The sequence below is a fragment of the Engraulis encrasicolus genome, chromosome 23 (genome assembly GCF_034702125.1).
Source record: "Engraulis encrasicolus isolate BLACKSEA-1 chromosome 23, IST_EnEncr_1.0, whole genome shotgun sequence".
Lineage (NCBI taxonomy): Eukaryota > Metazoa > Chordata > Actinopteri > Clupeiformes > Engraulidae > Engraulis > Engraulis encrasicolus.
The window spans coordinates 34,785,204-34,792,703 of record NC_085879.1 but is presented as its reverse complement, the minus strand read 5'-3'; positions in this window follow the sequence as shown (position 1 = coordinate 34,792,703).

The following is a 7,500-nucleotide window of genomic DNA, read 5'->3' as shown; positions in this document are numbered from 1 at the left end:
ATGATTTTGAGGCTGCTGGTTACTAGTACGAGACTGTTGTTCCTTGATTTGAAGATTCTTGTTCAGCTACCGGTGCTGCTGCTGATCCTGGTTCTGAAATAGTATAGAGGCCAAAGCCGCAAGTAGAGACTTGTAACAACCTCCATATCCTTCTTCCTTCCCACTCACATCTGTAAACATACACTAGCACACATGGAGGAACACACACACACACACACAGACACAGACACAAGCCGGCGGGGGGGGGGCGGCCCTGCACACACACACACACACACACACACACACACACACACAAAGACACACAAAGACACACACACACACGATCAACAGAGCGCCTTTCAAAGTGTCTGCACATAGGATGGCCAATGTGGTGATGTGGTACAATCATGCTCATACCTCGCCCACATGTATACAGTACATAGACATCCTGATGACTTCAAAACACCAACATCAATAAGTTTAGCAATTGTTTTTTTCCTCTCTGTTTACGTTGTAATCAAAAGCTACTGTACAAGAACTATATAAAGCTCATCATTTAAATGTAGATAAAAAAATGTGCAGTCCATAAACGGATAACAGTAATGGCTTTAGAGAAAACGTAGTATTTTGATTACCTCGCAGTCTCCCAAAATAATTGCACATTTCAATCCAGCGCTCAGTTGATTTCATTTTATATGAGCATTTTAGTGTTTGGTGAATTACTTTGTACAAAAAAACTAGACTTACTGAAGAAATGGAGAATAGATTTATACAAGGTGATTACAGGGGTCTTAAAAAATGCTTAGCACACTTGCATATTGCTGTTACAGTTTTGATTTGTTTTGTTTTATTTTAAGAAGAAAAAACTGTGATTTCATGGGGATTTAAGGGGTGAATGACTGATGCCCTAAAAAGTACGGAAAGATAGTTTTCTATGGAGAAATGTATAAAAGAAAAATTGTTGACAAAGAAATATTAATTAAAAAAAACCTGTACATTTGTTTAAAGATGTATTACCAAGTCTGAGTAAACATTGAGTTTCACACGTGAGTGGTACACAGTATGATTGATTGCCCATTTTTAACTGCATGTGAAGATTAGTGTCTATTAAGCCCTGCGAAATACACAAGTCTTTAGGAGCTCAACAGTAGACGATCAAAGACATTTTTCTATTTTTAATTTTCTTTCCTTTGGCCCTTGTTTTTGTTTTTTGTTTGTTTTGGGTTTATTCAACCTTAATATCCACCACCCCCCCCCATTTCTGTGACTGCACCTCAGCGAAGAGAAAACTCGCTGGGCATCTTAGTGACGACGACAAACAAAACAAAAAGAAGTTAAAACAAAACAAGAGAAAACTGCATGTGTGGGTATAATTTACTCAACCTCGTTACCGAGGCCTTGTACAAAGAATTTTAATACATTTTGTAAATAAACAAATGTATAGAAAACATCTTTGTCTTTGAGTTTTTATTCTGTACTGTCATGACTTAAACCTGATGTATGTGTAGAATGTGTATAATGTGTATATTAAATTATATTTAAAACCAGGGGTCCCCAACCTTTCTGGGTCTGAGGGCTACCGAGGTGTGCCAGAAGGCTACCCAAGAGCTGCTGAGGGCTACCAGAGGGCTGCTTTTGTTCAAAATACTCTACTGATGTCTTGGCATCATTTTCAAATAAATCACACTATAATTGAATGATAGTTTGGTTGTCGGTTATGAAGAATAAATCATTTAATATTTAAAGGAAGAAAATCATTAATTTTGACTCAATTCTGGTAGTCGTAACTGTTCATTAACATCCTTGGTGGGCACCTCAGAAGCTCCTGGAGGGCTACCTGGCGCCCACGGGCACCACGTTGGTGACACCTGTTTTAAACGAAGCTCACATGTTATTTCTTAACGCGTATAAGTGTACATTCACTTGACTGACCATAATGCACAGAAGAACAATGGTCATGTCATGGTGAGGGTGAGAGGACCTCACAGCAACCTCATCCAGAGGCGCATCTTGCCACCAGGCAAGGCAGGCAGCCGCTTGGGGCCCCCAAGCCCTTAGGTAGGGAATAGCAGCCCAAATTTCACTACAGTAGTGGTCATTTTGGTGCGAATGTTCATTCTTTTGCATTTTAGCTTGGGGCCCCACCTGGACCTAAAATCGCCTCTGACCTCATCACAATGGTATGTGTAATGGAAATGAAAAGCTTGGTAGACTTGCAAGATGAAGTTGGCCTGGTAATATCTTACCTGGGTGCCACATCCAGAGCAAAAACTCGTCTGAGTTAGACAATGGCCAGGGGGGAGAGTCCATGCATTGGATAACTTGGGGCCTAAATTGGTGATATTGCATACAGGTCATTTCCCGGTGGACCGCCAGTCCTCAGGGGCTGATTCTGTTGGGTTTTCTGCGTGTGTGTGTGTGTGTGTGTGTGTGTGTGTGTGTGTGTGTGTGTGTGTGTGTGTGCGTGCGTGCGCGCGCACACGCTTTGAAGGACTAGCCTACAATATAGAGGGGGCTTCAAAAATGCCTTGGCCTTTCTTTTGGTTCCTGTCCAGCCAACAGCTACATGACCGAGTTAAAGCCCATCAGGCCACTGGTTCCGGCGACAACACATCTCTAGTGTTTCGTTTTTATTGGTGTGCCAAAGTTCTGGGGTGAAGGAACAAGAACGGACTTAAATCAGAAATCAGGCCTCAGGCGTGTGAGATGACTCAGGCCTTTAGTAGTGTGATGGATGCACGCACATCCAGTAAAACAGGTGTTGAATCAAACAAAGACGCGTAAAAGAAGAAGGAAAAATCCGCACACTGTTGCTGCTCACGGATTTATTCAACACAACGTTTGGACCTCAGACGGTCTTCATCAGGTGCATAGACCTGTAACATCTGACGAAGACCGTCGGAGGTCAAAATGTGTTAAATGGGAATAAGTCGGTGAGCAGTGACAGTGTACAGATTCTTCCCTCTTTTTCTTTAACCCCCTACAACGCGGCTTTATAAATTTGTTGTTACCAGTATGGTAATGACCAAGTTGTGGTGCATTACTAAAGGGCCTGTGTTGTGTCATAGTATTGTAGTGCTATGGTAGTTACATTTCAATGACTATTACAGCGTGCCACTGGAGGTAAGGGGCTACTGACTCAGGCCTTGTCATACCCAGGGTACAGTCCATTATCCTACCTCCCGTCCTCCACCTGTGCTTGTGGCCTCGCGCTTCACTGACGGCCCACCTCCATAATAAATTGGGACTTTTCCCCATTGAACATCCTGATTGCAAATGAGAAAATGACCTTTGAGGCCCTGCCGTGGCCAACCGGTAGGGCACTCGCCTGCCATGCGGCTGACCCGGGTTCGATTCCCAACCCGTGTCCTTTGCCGACCCCTCTCCGTCTCTCTCCCAGTTCACTTCCTGTCCACCTCTCACACTGTCCTATCAAGTGGAGTCGCAAAAGACCTAAAAAAAAGAAAATGATCTTTGAATTGAGCTGTTACGATATGACTCTACGGAATTAAACTTCTGTTGCCAATGATGTCTTGTGACGTCATCACGAGGCCACAAGTGCAAGGGAGGATGGGAGTTAATAGGATGGGAGGATAATAGAAAGAACACTCATCCCAGTGGAGTTCTTGCCTGGTTAACACCAGACCTAATCACTACAAGTAAGATTAGGTCTAGGGAGTTGCCTATTGTAAATTCCGTAGGGGAGAGAATACTTGGCTATTATGACACACTGCCCTGCTCTCTGATTGGGCAGAGAAACTGTTAAGGTCGGAATGCTTGGCCATTATGACACAGTGCCCATGATCTTGGACGTTATGAGTCATCCTCGCCATACTGTCTTTCAGATCGAAACGAAAGGCAGTATGGGAGTTCCCAGGCTAGTGGAGTTCGTATTGCTCAATGAAACTAACTATCCGGATGCAGCAGCACTGGTATTTAATGTCTAAAAGAAGGCCTACACTTGACTTGTACTCTACTGATCTCTACTCTACTGAGAATCTCACATATGAAGGAAGGGAAACTTTTGAAACACCAACTTTCCCCTTGCCTGTCTAACAGACTGTGGGATAAGGATAACTTGACATAATGATGAACGGAGGAGGTGTACTGCCACAGCATGCTCTGCATCAGGGGTATTCAATTAAAAGTCACTGAGAGCCAGGTTTTACAAATTCCTCCCAGTAAAGGAGCCGAACATAGAATCTGCATAATTGTGAGCAGTACGGTGTCCAAGGACAGGGTGCAAAACAGGCGGATAGCTCTCCAGATAAAACAGATACTTGCTACTCTATACTTTGAGATGGTCTATTTATGAGACTGTTTTAGATAAGATTTCACTCTTACGTGAATGAATGGGAGAGATATCCCCAACCTGAAGTGTTAGGGATCGCAAATTATGCACGGCCACCGATAACACACATATTTGTCTTCATTTTTTTCTGACCTCGTGCTGAGCCAAAGCCTTGCCGTCCCAAGGGCCATATCTGGCCTCGGGGCCGCCATTTGACTAGGCCTGCTCGACATCGTATGCTCTGTAGTGAAACACATCACTCTCAATGTGTTTTTAGAGCAGGGGTGTCGACCCCATTTCAGTCTAGGGGCCACGTGCAATACAGCCAATTTGATCTCCAGTGGGCTGCACCGGTAACCTAAAAATTATTAAACAATTTCGTGAAATGTTGAACATTTCTGCTTCATATCACATTGCTAGTCAATCATCTGCAGGTTGATGTCAGCGGGCATATCAGGAGCATTGACTGTAGATGGTGAGCAAAAAAGGAATATTCCTGCAGAGTAGGAGTATACTCCTGCAATTATGCAATGCGCTAGAGATTTACTTCTTTTTGGCATTGATAGTTTGCTCCTGTACAAGTCTGGGGCCGGATGAAACAGGTTGGAGGGTCGCATCCAGGCCCTGGGCTGTATAGTATGTTTGACTCCCCTGTTTCAGAGTCATCCATTGAGTAGCGGTGGGCAGGGCCGTTGATAGCTTTCGCTGGGCCCAGGACCAAGTCATCTGAAAGGGCCCCCTACCAGTGTTGCCAGATTGGGCTGTTTCCCGCCCAATTGGGCTGCTTAGGATGGCCGTGTGCGGGTAAAAATGCCATTTAACAGAAAAACCCGCCCAATTTTTGCCATAGAAATCAATAGAATTGGGCGGGATTTTGTGCTTCTAGGCGGGTTTTGAGCATTTTTTGCCTCATCTCATTTTCAGCCTCATCTGGCAACCTTGCCCCCTACCCAATACATACAATGTAATGGGGACCCAAATCTGGGGCCCCTGTTACCCTGGGCCCGGGACAAGATACCCCTTCTTCCCCCCGTCGGCGGGCCTGGCGGTGGGTGATCACCAGGACTGCACTGGGACCAAAAACAGCACCAGGCATCTTTCAACAGACCTCTTTAACTTGTAGCCCAGTCTAGAAGAAAATACAAAACCTCCAACAGCAACAGCCCCCGATGACTGGAGGCACACATAACAGGGAAATGCCCTGTATGACAGATTACTGGCCCGGGACCTGGTGACAAAACATATCCTCTGATGCAGTATAAAATGACGGAGCAAGGAGAAGAAGAAGGTAAGTCAGACCAGAGCCATGGAAGTAAAGTTAGGCGAATCCTATTGACTTACAATTTTCGGTAACACTTTATTTTAGGGACACATCTATTAGCACTAATACATACAATGTTAATGCCTGCATAAGTAACTTGTAAGGCATGTACTAAGCAAACGCTAAGGCCTACTAGGTCCTTACTAAGGTTAAATAGGTAATAAATCCCTTATTGTGCATGAACAAGACATTTGCGAATACATGCCTAACAAATGTTTGATTTTGCTTTGTACATGCCTTATAAGTTACTTATACAGGCACATTGTATGTATTAGTGCTAATAGATGTATCCCTAAAATAAAGTGTTACCCAACATTTTCATTTAACAACGGTGGCTCAAGGCCCAGCCTTTTCTCAATCATCTGGGCACTCACCTGCTACACCGGCGACCCGGGTTCGAATCCGGCCCGAGGTCATTTGCCGAGTTCTCCCCGTCTCTCTCTCCCCGCTACTTTCCTGTCTCTCTACTGCTGTCCTGTCACAATAAAGGCATTAAAAAAACAATGGTGCCTCATGGACCCTTTAACACAGAGATCGCCAATGACATAGTTCCAATTTAGTTCCAGGAACTGAGTGCTGAACACAGAAAGTGCAGTAAAGGTGCAGTAATTGAATTCATGCAAATGAATTCATTTTAACTTCATTTTTACTTGTTATGTTGTGGTTCTGTGTTAGTCTCAAGCGAAGAGAAAGTCGCCGCCTAGAATTATTTGAATCTACATGACCCCGGTTGTCACAACCCTGAATTCCGTGGCTCTGAGCCAGACTATCCAATTAATGAACTCCAAGAGTGCCCCCCCCCCTTCTTGGTAGACTGTACAAAATTAATTCATAAAATAACTTGGGAACTTCACTGACTTTGCTTCAATTACAATTCATGAAGTATTTTTTCACATCTTCCAGACTGGATGAACTTGGCAACCAGTATTATCAATCAAAATATTTTTTGAATCATTTGAAGTTTTTGGTTGAATTAATTAAAATAAAGATTGTGGTTGAGTGCATTTCATTGTGTAGGTCTAAATAACACACACAAGTCCTCTCTGTGTTGCATTTCACTGCATCTCACCCACTCATTGCATTTAAATAAGAGGTTAAAGTGAAGCAAAAGCCCCCTAGGAAACTCAAACTCCCGTTGTCATAGAGACTCAGCACTCCACAGCACACAAGTGCACACAATGAAATTGCATGTATGCCTCACCCATTCTAGGGGCCAGCGCCAAATGATGCCCAAAGGCTGCAGTGTGGTGGGTGGCATGGTGCCATGCTCAGGGTACTTCAGTCATGGAGGAGGATGGGGGAGAGCACTGGTTAATTACTCCCCCCTACCAACCTGGAATGGTGGGAATCGAACTGGCAACCTTTGGGCCACAAGTCTGATGCCTTAACCACTTACCCATGAAGGCCTAATTTTATATGCAGGCAAAATACTGTGCCAGACAGTCCACAGTAAAGTGGCTTACTGCTCCATTTATGGTCTGTGCTCTTTGGGTAGATTATTAATGTATTTGAGGAGCTCTTCTAAAGCCATTTTCAGAAATGTTCCAATATTATAATTTTTGTCTGCCTCAGGTAAAATCTGTTTTTTTTTACGGTTTGAATTTGGTGAGGAAATATGAGAGCACTAATTCAGTTCCAATGTTCTCAATTGCTGCCTTCAAATCAAATTTAGAAATATATCAATAAAAATCAAGAATTGTAAAATGGCTTTTATTATGTTTTTGGCAGAGCTCTTTATATGCATTGGACATCGCACAACTCTTTAACTTCCACACCTGGTCTCATGTGCACCACTCAGAATTGATTATCGAGCCTCATACTTTAGTTGGATCAGTCACCAGATTTAATCAGAATTGGTCTCTACGCCGTTTTATGAAAGGGTTTTACAAAACAAAAATCTCAAATTTAA